Source organism: Pinus tabuliformis, chromosome 8 (genome assembly GCF_031772625.1).
Source record: "Pinus tabuliformis cultivar Carrire ecotype Pingquan chromosome 8, CPIR1, whole genome shotgun sequence".
Lineage (NCBI taxonomy): Eukaryota > Viridiplantae > Streptophyta > Pinopsida > Pinales > Pinaceae > Pinus > Pinus tabuliformis.
This window is the reverse complement of record NC_142294.1, coordinates 348,941,427-348,956,222: the sequence shown is the minus strand read 5'-3', so window position 1 is coordinate 348,956,222 and position 14,796 is coordinate 348,941,427. Positions and strand designations below refer to the sequence as shown.

Sequence of the window (14,796 nt, the reverse complement as noted above, 5' to 3'; positions counted from 1 at the left end):
TCAAGGTAATCCCAGCTATTGTGGATCATGAGGCATTACTTTAAGAGACAATTACGAGATCAGTTTCAAAGCAGAGCTGTAGGAGATGGATCAAACAACAGAGCAAAACTTTATGCTTTTTGGTAGATTCTGAAAATAGCAATAGAGAAAGGTTTAAATTGTCTACAGGTGATAAGAGATTCCAAACACATTGCAGAGAGTTCAAATGGAAATTTCAATCAGGAAAATTTGCAGCTGGCCCATCATTGGACGAAATCAGAGAAGCAAGGAAAAATTCCATGTCATTATCTTTTCAGCATGTCTGCAAGGGATAAATATGAAGGCTAATATATTGTCCAAGCAAGCACTGAGGATGCAGAACAGATGGATGGAGATGATTGAATACCCCATCTGGACCTTCTCATTCAATCTATTTCTAATCAAGCTATTATAGTAATGACCTTTTGGATGGCTGTTTAGGAAGCAGTGTGTTGTAAAATTTCCATGTTTAAGAAACTGATCGTCAGTAGTTTTCTTTGGTGTCTTGAAAAACCTGGAGGATTGCATTAGGTGAAGGCTTTTGAAATTTCTTAAGAGTTCATGTATGGCACAACACACACACATATATATGAGAGCACTGGATTTATCAGAGGGTTGGTGGATGGGAGATTGCTGAAGAAGCTGTGGTCTCTTTCCCAATTTCCCTGTGATCCTAGTTTCTGTGGGAAAACTCTCAACATCCAATAAAGGTTTCCAACTACACTCAAGGGAATCAAGTTTTTCTTAAACTCTCAATGAAATTTTGTTTTTCCTTCTAGCAGAACCCTTTCATTCAGATGTGCTTTTGCATGCTGTAATCTAGAAAAACTTCTTGTCACTTTCATCGTGCCAAAACATGAAGAGTGTAAGTTTCAGACAATAATCTAAAAAGATTTTGCGAACAATTTTTGTCACGTTTATCAAGCCAAAGCATGAAGACTCTAAGCTTCAAAGAAAATTCCATCTTTCAAATTAAACAACATAACATTACAAAACATGCAAGTCCAGAACATAATTTTTTTTAAACTCACAAAACTAATTTCATTACTAATAATTGGGCGAAAGTTAAAACATTGCTTCCTGGAAGAGGGCACATATAGATATATATTAAAGAAAGGGTTGACACGAAAATAAAACACAAATCTCTATTCTTAAAGTAGTCTTAAGCATGGAATACAATTCAGATTATTTTTTCTGGCTGACTACCGACCCTAAAGAGAGGGGAATTAGTTTAAAAACGTTTTTCCTGCTGGAAACCACATTGATCTAGCACAGAATCCAAATACCAATTAACTCATAAAGTCACATTTAACTTCAGATACAAGGCATCGCACTAGATACATGGAAGCTTATGTAACAGAAACTACACATAATGATTTGATCTTAGAGAAAAGCACAACTCAACAAAACATAGTATGTAATTGTACCTCAGCCAAGGAATTGTGCAGATTGAGCTCCTCCTAAATCGCTTTTCGTAGCTCACTGATTGATGATTTATCATCATCATCATCTGCGCAATCCTCTGCCATCTTGTACCTATATGCAACCCATGAAAGCATCCATTTAGACAGACATTTATATTCAATACAAATCTATGGGTTGGTGTATAAAGAAAGAAAAGTCAAGAACCAGATTCGTGTTTCTTGTATTTCTTTACATTCATCAATTTGTGAATATAACTATTAATGGCTGATAACAAGTTCAAAACACAAAGATGTACAACACATGACATGTGCAACAACACCCTCAGTGAGAATTCCTATGGCTAAATACCAACTGTGTTTGCAATTTTAGCAAATGACAAGCCATTTGATTAAAGACTGCCCTCTTGAATATCTTTCACTGTAGAGGAAACAAAAAAACCCAGCCTGTGTCATCTTCGTCAAGTATATTTGAGGCCCAGGACCTCACACAAACATCTATGTTTAACGTAGAATACTAATGTAAGATTTGGTAATAATAAAAAATGTCAACAATCAGACTTGTGATTCTCTTATTTCTTTATTATATATTCATCTATTCGAGAAAACACAGAGATACAGAGCGTGAGATGTGCAATAAAACCATAAGAGGGAATGGAGATGGCTAAATACCGGCTGTGTTTGCAATGTACATAAACCGCTAAGAACAAACATCTAAACATCTTCAAGAACAAACTTCATTAATTCTGAAATAAATATAGACCCAATTTAACAATAGTATATAACAATTTGTTTTGAACAACACCAATTAGTATTGAGGCACCATTAATCTCCCATTCTCTATTAAAAAGCTATTAGATCATATTTGAAGAGCATGATCGTGAGGAAGAATCATACAAAATGCACATAAACTGTAGCTTCTGCAAGAGGTATTGACCAGGCAATTTCTTTGTAGCATACAACTTACAAAATAATGTTACAGAAAATCACCTTGTTGAGATTCAAGCTTGAATCTGCTTAAAATTGAACAATCTGGTTCTAGTCTTTCACTGGCAAGAGAACTCATTAGATCCATAGCTAATAGCAGCAAGGCTCAAATCCGACATGTTGGTTGCCCATCTTTTAGGTCCTCCTACTGGGCCTTCAATGTTGTAAGCATAAGAAGCCACAGTTGAACCTTCACAATCCTGCGCCCTATCCATTCTCATGGTCCTCTGCAACACTATGAGACTCGAAAATGTAGAAAAGCTATTCCCCTCAAATGTATCAGCCTGCAGGCATACTTCATAATCAATTGCAGATTGAATGAGATAGGGATACTTTGAGTAGATATCCAGCACACCCACTTTCTTCTTTTCATAAGGGGCTAAGAAGTCACTCCATCCCTCTAATAGCACCATATCCTCTAAAAGATCGTCAGCAACAGCCAGATAAACAACAGAGGGCTTCTCTAGTCCAGGAATGTGAGCAACCCTCTTCATTATTTCCTCCTTACTACTGCAAATTTTCAAGTCCTTGCCATTTCTAGCTCTGGACCTCATCTCAAGCTTCTTGCAATGGATCATCCACTCTTTCTCAATTCTCATATGAACCGCCACATATTTGGGTTGAAATATGAATGGGCTCATTCTGATTTTATTCTGATCAATTCCAGTTCGAGAGCTTAAGCTCATTAGCTTGGATACAACTCTGGAGACTTCGGCGGACAAATTATCAACAAGAACGAGGCATTCAAAGACTCTGGCATAATCAAGAACAGGCCAATGGTCGTGCCAAAGAAAAGGGTGTTTACCCTCCAATTTAATAACGGTATGCCGATCGCTTTCAGGGGTATTGCATTGTTCTAGCTGTGCCATATCCCTTTCCACTGTCCACCGCCGCCCACTCCCCTTAGCCACAACAAAAACATCGGAAAAATTACGGGAATTCATGCTGCTTATGCAAACGAAGCCGGTGCAGAGGGAATTGAAATGATGGAGCGAGAAGAGGCGATCGACCAGGTGTCAGCATTAGAATCAAGCATGAACAAATACTAAGCAAATTGGGTCCTCTGCAATTGATTATGAAGTATGCCTGCAGGCTGATACATTTGAGGGGAATAGCTTTTCTACATTTTCGAGTCTCATAGTGTTGTTTTTAAATTAGAAAAATAATATGGAAATTGGAAAAATGGTAAAAGAATGCATTTATACATATATATATATATATATATTTCATATATCATATGTATTCCGCCCATAATAGAAATGAACACCATGACGAGTTATGCCCTGAAGGATGAAATAATCACAAATATTCAAACTGAGAGTATGAAATAATCACAAATTCTGAATTGCATGTTATAATGGGAGACCCTCAAATCAATGAAACACCAATTTCATTAAGACAACGATATGTCATCGTAGCGTAAGCGAGTAGCATAAGTGAGGATCTTTATTATCTTCACGAGTAAGACACTTTATTGACAACCCGCGGTAACACGGGTGGGCAACTTTTTCCAGATTCGGATTGAGAATATTCATCTCATCTGTATACACACTTCATACATAAATAAGTTTTAGTTTCATATATCCATCACTATTCCTTTACAGACAAATCGTCCACATTTAAGCAGTGGTAAAAGCTAAGTGTGGTCTACGGATATAAATTGAGAATCTTGCTTAGTTGGGAACATTGGCGATTTTCTCTGGTAAGTTAAATTTCGCACGCCACAAAATAGTTAGAAAATATTCAATAAACATGCAACATGTTATTCTGAAGATATCTTACTGACAAATGAAAGTTACACACATGCATATCTCTTTAGAATTTAAACGATCGTAGAAGTTGCTACAAGTGATGCAGATTTGCAAATCATAGAAAATAGATACATATCCTTACTCTTTGAAAGCAGAGCATGTCCTCCAACGTGAATTTCTCTCGACCCTGTGGTACCACAGACCTCTTTGAGAAAAACCCACGTTTTCCCAGACTGCATTTGCTTTTGCATGGATCTAATGAACCCTTCAACCTAACATAGCAAAACACACAAACCAGGGATCCAAGTCACCTAAACTGCTAAATTCAAATTGCAATTAATCTCAACAGATACAAAATAAGAAAATGCTTGGAACATCAATGTCAAGTGTGATACTGAGGTCATTCAACAAAAATATTTAATATTATGCATCACCTTGTTCATTGAATCTAACAAAATAATCTCTCCCTACTATTGTTTAAAATTCTTCGACTACTTTGCAAAATAAATTCTTTTCGGAACATCAGAATATGATATTACCTGGAATCTTTCCAAAAGAGGGATTGCCCTAGCCAACTCTGGCATCAATGTCATGGATAATGTCCTTGGTGTTCTATTTCAATAAAATAAACAATTAGGGGCAATGAAATATTATTGTGCTTCCTCTTCGTTGCAAAATAGTTAATTGTTTCGCACACACATATATAAACTGTTTTCTGTTTACATTTTTGACATAAGATGATTATGTAAAAAGATACATATCATTTACGAAACTGGGGAATTTATTATTCACAATATGTGATTTGATAAACTTATACTTAGTTCACTCATAGAAGGGAGGAATATGAATGCAATTAGTTGAGGTTCACTACTGCCAAACTGTCCATCTTCTTCAAGTTCAACGTCAGTTGTGCCTTTAGTCTATTTCATTGCTATTTTGTGTTTTATCTAGAAATGAAAACCCCTGATAGGTTGCTTGACCCTTGTGATCACACGAAGATTCTTAAGTGAAGTTTATATGGCAACATTTCTTTTATTTTCCTCTTTCTTACCAGGATAATAACTTGTTTAAGAAGCAGAAAAGAAAAAGCCACGAAGCACTGTTAGGCACAAATCATGTTAAGCTTAGGTTTATTGTCATGGTTTTATAGAAGCTTCAGACTGCATAACTAATGTGAATATAATCCAAATATGGATTGCGCAATCAATCAATATAAATGGCTACAACTACCTGACTATGAAAACCTTAGATACCAGTTTGCTTGCTCTGCTCTGACTCATTCATTTTATAAAACATGGTAAATATGTTATTTACAGGGGAAACAATCTAGTCCAAACTGTGCAGGTGAGCAAAATATTGATGTATTTTTGGTCATTCTGTAATATAAAACGCAGTTTTCGCAAATGATCAAAAACCAATTCCAAAACTGCATACATCTTTAAATGGCAATGATGGCTAAGGACCACTGCATGCATGGTAAAAAGTCAACAAGGATCAAAATAATAACTGTCAGCCTCTGGTTGGTTTATATATGCAGGTTCACAAAATTGGTGCCACAATATGGTTCAAAAAAGAAAGTTTATGAAGGTGCATTGCATGAATAAAACTGATGACAAAGCTTTATACATCGTTCAATGGTTGTGATGGCTAGGGACCATTGCATGCATAGTGAGAATCAATAAGAATCAAACTAAGAAATTGTAGCTCATTGGTTAGAATACAAAAACACAAATTGACACCACAAGGTGGTTCAGAAAAAAACCTCCTCAAGGATCATTACTCGTGCATTACCTGAATGTAAGTTGCAAGCTATAGAATTTTCACAAACCAAACCCTTAACAAGTGAAACCAAACACTAACTCCACAAATTTCAGTAGGCATATTTCCAATTATCATTTGAAGCATTATTAAGAAAAAATTGCACAACTCGATCATAGCTTGAAGAAAAGTAGCTAGACTCGACTCTGCAAATGGTTTGGCAAGGTTAGAATTGAGAATGAGAAATTATAGAAACTAAAACAAATACAAAAAAAATTCACCCAAAGATAAAATACTGATCTTTTTCCAAGACAAACTCTATCAGTCAAAGGCATCATAGCAAGATTCGAATCCAAACACGACCCAATACGGACAAAATATGTAACAAAAAAATCTTATACAATCCCCAATATGGAAGTATAGATACTGATCTTGTTCCAAATTTTGGAGGAATTTCAAACTCAGGAACAAAGTAAATAAGAAAAATAATTCGTTTCTTGAAAATTTCACTATTTATTTTATATTTATAGATCTTTTTAAAGTTTTTTTGCTTAATATTTTCAGGGTTTTCAGGGTTTTCATGTTTTTGTGGGGTTTATAGGTCAATCTGGGTATCAAAGACATGAAGTATATTAGCAAGGGCAATAAAAAACTGCATTGATCATACCATGTTCGTACTATAGAAAATTCACCAAATTTTGTAAGACTACAGAATTTCCATTCAACAAACGACAATACAATCAAATCTTGCTACTTTGGTCGAAAACTATATCCATCAAACTGTGATCTAGTGATTAACAACACTAAAGACCCAGGTTCAAACTCTAGTGGCCATAGCGCCCTAAGCTTGGCCCATGAACCAAATCTGGCTTGGCTGATAAAACGGGCTGAGTTAACTTGGTGACGAGTCAACAGCACCACCAGGGGTCTCATTCGTCGAATTAGATTATTCTAATTAAAGAACAAGTAAGCATTACAAAAAAATTATTAATAATGAACGAACAACTAAGCATTGAACAGAGGAAAGGAAACCAGACTCACATGGTTATACAATTAGCGATCAAACCCTATGAGCTCCCCCACAAATTCATCTCTACAGGAGCTGCCGAGTTCCTTGCTTTGTAGCCAATTTGTAAATATCGGAAAGATTTTACTCCCAACCTCCCTGAATTCTAGAGGGGTTTTTAGGGTATTTTCGGCATAGTGCTTGTCTAAATATTCTGTAATTTTATCAGAGTCTAATTCAAGCAAGCAATTGGAACTCCATCCATCGATAAGTAGTAAGTTATTCCAAGTACATTTCGAGTGCGAGGAGGGACTACTTGCCTGACCATGTTTCCCATCTCTAAGAACGAGCATCAGTCTAGAAGGATTTTTCACCACAAATATATACAAAATATATTAACATATCTTCTGATAGTGAAGGAGATATCAGCATAGCGTTTACCTCTGATAATGAAGGAGATATCAGCATAACGTTTACCTGTAACAACGTAAACTATCAGGATAGCCTGTACTTGTAACAATGAAGACGAGGGTTCTCAAGCTCTCCGCTCATAATAACCCTCTGCCCATAACAGAAATGAAGCCCATGTTCTGCCCGTCACTGAAGGATGAAGGCCAGGCATACTTCATAATCAATTGCAGATTGAATGAGATAGGGATACTTTGAGTAGATATCCAACACACCCAGTTTCTTCTTTCCGTAAGGGGCTAAGAAGTCACTCCATCCCTCTAACAGCACCCTGTCCTCTAAAAGATCGTTGGCAACAGCCAGATAAACAACAGATGGCTTCTCCAGTCCAGGAATGTGAGCAACCCTCTTCATTATTTCCTCCTTACTACTGCAAATTTTCAAGTCCTTGCCATTTCTAGCTCTGGACCTCATCTCAAGCTTCTTGCAATGGATCATCCACTCTTTCTCAATTCTCATATGAACCGCCACATATTTGGGTTGAAATATGAATGGGCTCATTCTGATTTTATTCTGATCAATTCCAGTTCGAGAGCTTAAGCTCTTTACTTGGATACAACTCTGGAGACTTCGGCGGACAAATTATCAACAAGAACGAGGCATTCAAAGACTCTAGCATAATCAAGAACAGGCCAATGGTCGTGCCAAAGAAAAGGGTGTTTACCCTCCAATTTAATAACGGTATGCCGATCGCTTTCAGGGGTATTGCATTGTTCCAGCTGTGCCATATCCCTTTCCACTGTCCACCGCCGCCCACTCCCCTTAGCCACAACGAAAACATCGGAAAAATTACGGGAATTCATGCTGCTTATGCGAACGAAGTCGTTGCAGAGGGAATTGAAACGATGGAGCGAGAAGAGGCGATCGACCAGGTGTCAACATGAGAATCAAGCCTGAACAAATACTAAGCAAATTGCCCAGTCTGCCAGGTGTCAGCGTGAGAATCAAAAGGACGACGAAAGTCCCTTTCAAAGGAAGGCCTATCGGCCTAAATATAATAAAAGATGGGATTCGCTACATATGTTTCAATTTGTATTTTGCCAAATATTTTATGATTGTCATGTTTTGGGTTTTATTTGTTGGAGCATATTAATCTTCGTGGGTTTTGTTTAAAAATTAATGACATAAATTTTATAAAGCAAATTCCCCATAATTTAAGGAAGAAATTCAGGTGGGGTATTACAGTCTTATCATAGCATGATTATAGTGGTATTAGAGCATGATTTTGGCCAGTTGTGGGTTAAAATCAAAATTTGTCATATTGCTCCGGAAGAATAAAGGAGCAACTAAGTTTTTGGGTTAAAATTCTTAATTTATTTGCTAGAGAATAATTGTTGCAATGGTTCAAATCGCTATTTATAGGGGTTATTCTTGAGTATGATACTCACTATTTATAGGCTAATATCTTCCTTCTAAAGTGGTTGAGTAACACATCCTTGAAGGCCGAATTTCTAAGCACTTAGTCATAATATGTGGGGTTGATTAGAGGATGAGATACTTAGTGTTTGGGAAGGATTAGTTATTATCTTCAGGGAATTGTAATATTATCCATTGGAGCTAAATTATTCTTATTAGTTTAGTTGTTGTAATTAGGTTCTTGAATGGTATTTCATTGTAACTCTCCCGAGTGAATTAATAGAATTCTGATTTTCCTCTTATATTCCTTGGTGTTACAAGTGTTTGGGTTTGTCTGCTATATGTTTGACGAAAGTTATGTACACTAATTGTTTGTTAAAAGTCATCAACGAAGGTTTGAAATTTTTTGGAAATTCTTGGTATAAAATTTGACTAAATATTTTACACCTATTTGGCCAAGTTCTAGGGTTTTTAAGAGGCCTAAGTTATTTTGCATTAAGAGGTCGAATCAATCATCCTCAAGGGCCGAGTTCTCTTTATTTAATAGCATGGTTGAGTTCCCTTCTTATCTTTCAATTGTTGATCATTTATATGATGAGTTATAGTCTCTAAGGGTGCCATGCCATAATCATTTGTTGGGACCGAATCTTGTTGCCAAAGAGGGGTCGAAATTAGTATTTATAAGGGTTGAGTTACAACTAGGAGTTATTGTCCAAGAGAGTGTGAGTTCAACCATTAAAATAGGTCGAAACTTGTAGTTTCGTGAGATTGAATCTCTCCATTTCATGTTGGGTTGAGCTCAAACATAGTTACTGATCAAATGAGAAAATGAACTGGTATGCTTTTTTTTGAGGTAGCAAAAAATCACCCGATTTTGAAAGGTGGTGATGCTAGAATTCACTTTTTTTTAAGCATATTTTTAGCACTTTAAATTTTCTTATGTATCAAGTATGAACATTTTTTTTTAAAACGTTAGTGATTTTCATCTTGATTTTGAAAAGTGTTGATGGAGCATCAAAACATTTTTTTAAAGAGTTTATTTTTGACACTTTAATTTTTTTTTATGTATCAAGTATGAACACTTTTTCTAAATGTGAGTGATTTTCATCTTGATTTTGAAAAGGGTTGATGCAGCATCAACCCTTTTTGTTTAGAGGGCTTATTTTTTACACTTTAAATTTTCTAATGTATTAAGTGTGGATTTTTTTTTAAATATTTGTGATTTTCATGTTGGTAAAAAAAAATTAAAAATTAAAACATGACCAAATAAACTCAAATAATAAAACAATATATAAAATTAAAAAAATAAAAAAATAAATAAAAAATAAAAAATCACCCATAAAAATATAAAAGTAAATCAAAATTAAATTGTAAAAATAAAAAATAAATAAAAATATTTAAAAATAAATAAATATTTCAAAAAAACATAAAATTTAAAGAAAAATTTTGAATATTAAAAAAAAATACATCCATAATGATTTTTTTAAGTTAAAAATAAAAATAAAATACAACCACATAATAATAATAATAATAAACCTAAAAAATAAAAATTGAAAAAAAAAATTAAATATTTAAAATAAAAATAAAAATTTAAATTAAAAAAAGTTAAATTAAAAAACTAAAAAAAAAATCATAAAAATTACAAAATTAAAATAAAAAAAATTAAAACAAAAAAATGGAAAAAAAAATGAAAATTTTAAAATACAAAAAAATTAAAAATAAAATTAAAAGAATAAAAATATTTAAATTAAAAAAAAAAAAACAAATCAAAACCAAACAATTAAAAAAATAAGATATAAAATATAAATATTAAAAAAAAAAAATTAAAACAAAAAGAAGTTAAAAAACAATTTAAAAAACAGAAGTTAAAAAAAAAATAATAATAAAAAGAAATTAAAAAAAGTTAAAAAAATTCCGTCCACTCTGTTATCACTTAAGAATTCTAATGCCAAAATTTCTCATACTAGTTTGATGATAAAGGTCGGTGCTAGTCTAAGTTTGATTTTTGTTTTCCTTAGAGTCTGAGTCTTAGGGGTCTTGAGTCAAGTATGCATTCTCATTTATCAATGGTCATTCTCATTCATCACCGGTCTCATAGCCATGTGTCAGTTTGGTTTAAAAGTTACTATGTGCCACAAAGCCCTTTAGGTGATTTTGTAGCGCATGTAACCATTTTGAAGTGTTTTCGCAGCGCATAAATCCTTTTTAGCAGTTTCGCAGCACAACAGGTTTTAGGTGATTTCGCAGCGCGATATGTTTTAGGTGATTTCGTAGCGCATAATTCAAAATTTACACTGACTGCGCTACGAAATCGGAGATTCGTGCATTCCGCAGCGAATCTTTCCTAACTGTCAAATCTGTCAAGTTAAGTTATAGTTGCGTCATTCATTGTCAGTTTATGCACTCCACATATCATGTCCAACCGCTTATCTCCATCATTACAGCCGCTAGGTACATTGGTACACACGGATTACAAGTTCCAAGAAAAGCCAAGTATTCATAGTCTTAATGATGATTGTATTCGTTGCATGAGGAACAAGCCTGCAAGTTTTCAATTTGAATACATTGTTATCAAGCGAGGCAGCCATTCAGGAAAGGCAGAGATTGAAGTTTGAGCAGCGACAGTGTTTCAAACCTTCATGGAGGGATCGACAGAAAGAAAAGACCACAGATCAGGCAGATGTTTGAGAAACGAACCTGAAGGTTTAGACATAACCTTGAAGAATAGAGAAGTCGAGCATGCATTTAAACAAGCTGGATGTTGGAATTTTTGCAAGAAACTCTAGGGAGGTCATGCACAAGTCACCAAGGAATTTGCCTTGAATTTCACAGGACTAAACTCAAAGGTTGGTATGTTAGAATTGCAGGTCTCACCAGACATAATATCCACAGTTATGGAGATTCCAAGAGGGCAAGAAAGTTGGTTCAAGAATTTCAAATTTGATATGACCCCATGCAAAGAATTTCTAAAGCAGGAGTTCATTAACTCAGATTTAAACAAGTCTGTTCCTAGAAGTTATGTCAAATAATCATATGCCCATTTGCTTACCTGTATACAGAAGTACCTTACCTGTGAAGGGAGATATAACAAGGTGTATTCATATCATTTTAAACTTTTGTTGCATTTCACAGGAAAGACATCTATTGATCTACCTTTTTACTTATTCCGCAGCTTAAGCAAAATGTGTGATAAGGTGCAGCTAAGGAAAGAAAACTGTGAGACTTCATTCTTCCACCATGGCTTGGTTAAGTTGATTGTTCTACATGAACTTCAGAGGGTAGGTAGGGACTGGCACACATTCATTTTCATGTCTGGTTTCAAGAACGAGACCGGTCTCAGCCCTCAAGCTGCAAAAGATCTTCCAACAACAACTGGTCATCAGGCAGAAACAAGATCCAAGAGTTTTTCAAAGTTAAAGGCAAGGAAACAAGTAAGAGAATCCACCAGGCCACTGACTATCCAGGATACACCCCAGTAGTCCTTTAAAGAGAAAAGTCAGGTTAGAGAAAGTGCACATGAATCAAGCACAGGTGAAGGAGTTCAAAGAAGAGGAAATAGGAGCCAGGTAGCTAAAGAGAAAGGAAAATCAATGATTATTGAAGAAAGCAATGTTTCAAAGGGAGACTTAAATGACTTATTGCAAGCCATTGACATTGAAGAATCACCACTAGTTCAAGAAGATTTGATAGAGTCAGGAAAAGACAAGGATAAGAGAGTTAAAGCCGCGAAGAAACTCAAGTTTGATGATCAAGTTGATCAATTTGTCTTTAAGCCCAGGAGACACATAACGAGGAAGTTTAAACAAATACAGGAGGTACCGCCAAGAGCAGATGAAACAAGGGAGGTGACACAGGCTCATGAAAGAAAGGATAAAGGCAAAACAGTTGCCATTCAAGAAGAAGATAGTGTGGAAGACTTGAAAAGGAGATTGGAATTGGCCAACTTTGAAATTGCTAGACTGAAGAAAGCTGCCAGGAAATTTGCAGTTAAGGAGGCTTATTTTAACCAAATGCAAGCTCGGTGGGAGGACCAAACATTTCAAATTCCCGAGGTGGTTGATTTTAGTGTTCAATTCTGTAGCTGGATTGTTCCTACAATTCAATTTATCAGAAAGGTCAATACAAACCTCAGATTTGGGATCAAGGTCATGAAGAAACAAATTGAAGACTTAAAGATACTATTAAGCCAGCTGAAGGAATCTCCTTAAAGAAATCTCACTTCAAGTAAGGCTATGTTTCAAATTTTGATGATTTTGCTTGGTATAACCTTTCTTGAAGAATCATACATTTCCATTCAGTTTTGAAAGGCCTTGGAGCAGTTGAAAGAATGTTTAAATAGCAAAAGGCTCAAAATGGCAAAATTTTGGTTGAAACTGTGTTTTTTGGAATAACACAGCAGTTTCGTAGCGCGCTACGAAACTGCTGAAGCTACACAATCTAATCTCAGTCAACCGATTTTGAAATACAAGCGGAAATTTTGAAAAGGGAATATCTTCAAGGGATCATCTAAAGCTATCAACTTTCAACAAGGTCAAGACAGCTGGAGGAAACATGTATTCGAATCCAACTCTAAACTTTTTGTCATAAAGTGAGCACATTTACTACAGTCCAAGATATGTCAGACAGCTTGGAAGAGCTTTTTCCTTCACACATGAAAGAGGTTGACAGCACATCAAAGACGTGGCAATCTGTTATATTTTGGATAATCAAAGATAAAGGGCATGGTTCTTTGGATTCGAACATTTTTGAGGCAAACCAAAGGCCGATAAACAGGGGTAGTTTCCTATGTTTCAGGGGCAATGGAGAAGATGTGACATTGAAGACCAGCATGGAGCTTTGAACATCCACCACAACCAAACTAAAAAGGGACCAGATGTCAAAGAACGAGAATGATTGTAATTAAGGCTATTATTAGCATAATATGGAGTTAGACTCCTACTTGATTTAGATCTCTAGAAAGTCTAGTTGCAGTTTGTTACATTTAATAGGCAGTTAAAAGTTGAACAGGTGTTAGTAGAAGTAGATTTCGAGTTCCCCTCATGTTTGAGGAGGAATCTCAGTCAAGTAGAAGAACTCTACATATAGAAGAAAGGGAAATGTAATAAGGGTTGGAAATTTATGTAAAAAAGCTCTGATATTTGGCTTATGTAAAGACTCTGTTTTTTTTTAGTAATACAGTATTGGCTTATTGCTTCTCAAGAATCATAGAGAGTTCAATGTATGAGTTTCATTTGTTGTCTTTTCATGTTTTCCATAGTGTTATGAGTATTTGATTACTTAGAAATCACTTGTAGTGTTCTAATTTCCTTCACATACTCGTAAACTGTCTTCTTTGTGTTTGGTGTGCCCTACTTATATTGAAACCTAAATGCCTTGACTTTTATGCAAAGCCATCCTACTGTTAATACTAAATCACATATGACTCCATAAGCCCAATGGAAACTTGTTAATTTTGTTTCCACCATTTTCATTTTTATTTGTTTCACAAAGAGTTAGCCATCTTGATCATAATCAAAAACCTTTAATCCTTTGAGAGAGCCCTCTCAGGCTAAGGAGGCTAAGCCTTAGCTAAAAGATGGATTTGAAACAGTTACTTGAAGTCTTCCTGGTCTGCAGCCTTTCAGGGCCTGATTTTGAGATAACACACTCATTAGTGGGATTGGCTGTGGGCGCGGGCGGGGAGACGGTGGCACGCAACCCGCTTCCCCGCTCACCGTTGCGGCCAACCCCGCCCTGGGGCTGGTAGGCCGATTCCAACCCCCGTGCGGGGTTGGTCGCAGTCGCGGGCGGGGTTGGTTGCAGTCGTGGGCGGGGAGGTGGGCTACTTGCAGCCACCTCCCCGCCCATACCTGCGACCAACCCCACCGATGGGTGGCTATATATATATATATATTAAATTTAGTTATTTTAATTGTTTTATTTTATTTTAATTGTTTATTTTATTTTATTTTTTAATTGTCTTGTTTTGATTTTTGAATTTTGATTTTTTTTTGAATTCAATTTAATTTTGTAGTTATGTATTTTCTTTTAT

At 35.5% G+C, this 14,796-nt stretch overlaps 2 pseudogenes; both read right to left on the bottom strand.

Annotated features, from left to right (window-relative positions):
* Nucleotides 1-2,485: 2,485 nt before the first annotated feature.
* LOC149235572 (O-fucosyltransferase 23 pseudogene) lies at nucleotides 2,486-3,439 on the bottom strand (annotated as a pseudogene).
* A 4,099-nt stretch (nucleotides 3,440-7,538) lies between these two features.
* Nucleotides 7,539-7,910, bottom strand: LOC149235571 (O-fucosyltransferase 23 pseudogene; annotated as a pseudogene).
* Nucleotides 7,911-14,796: the final 6,886 nt, after the last annotated feature.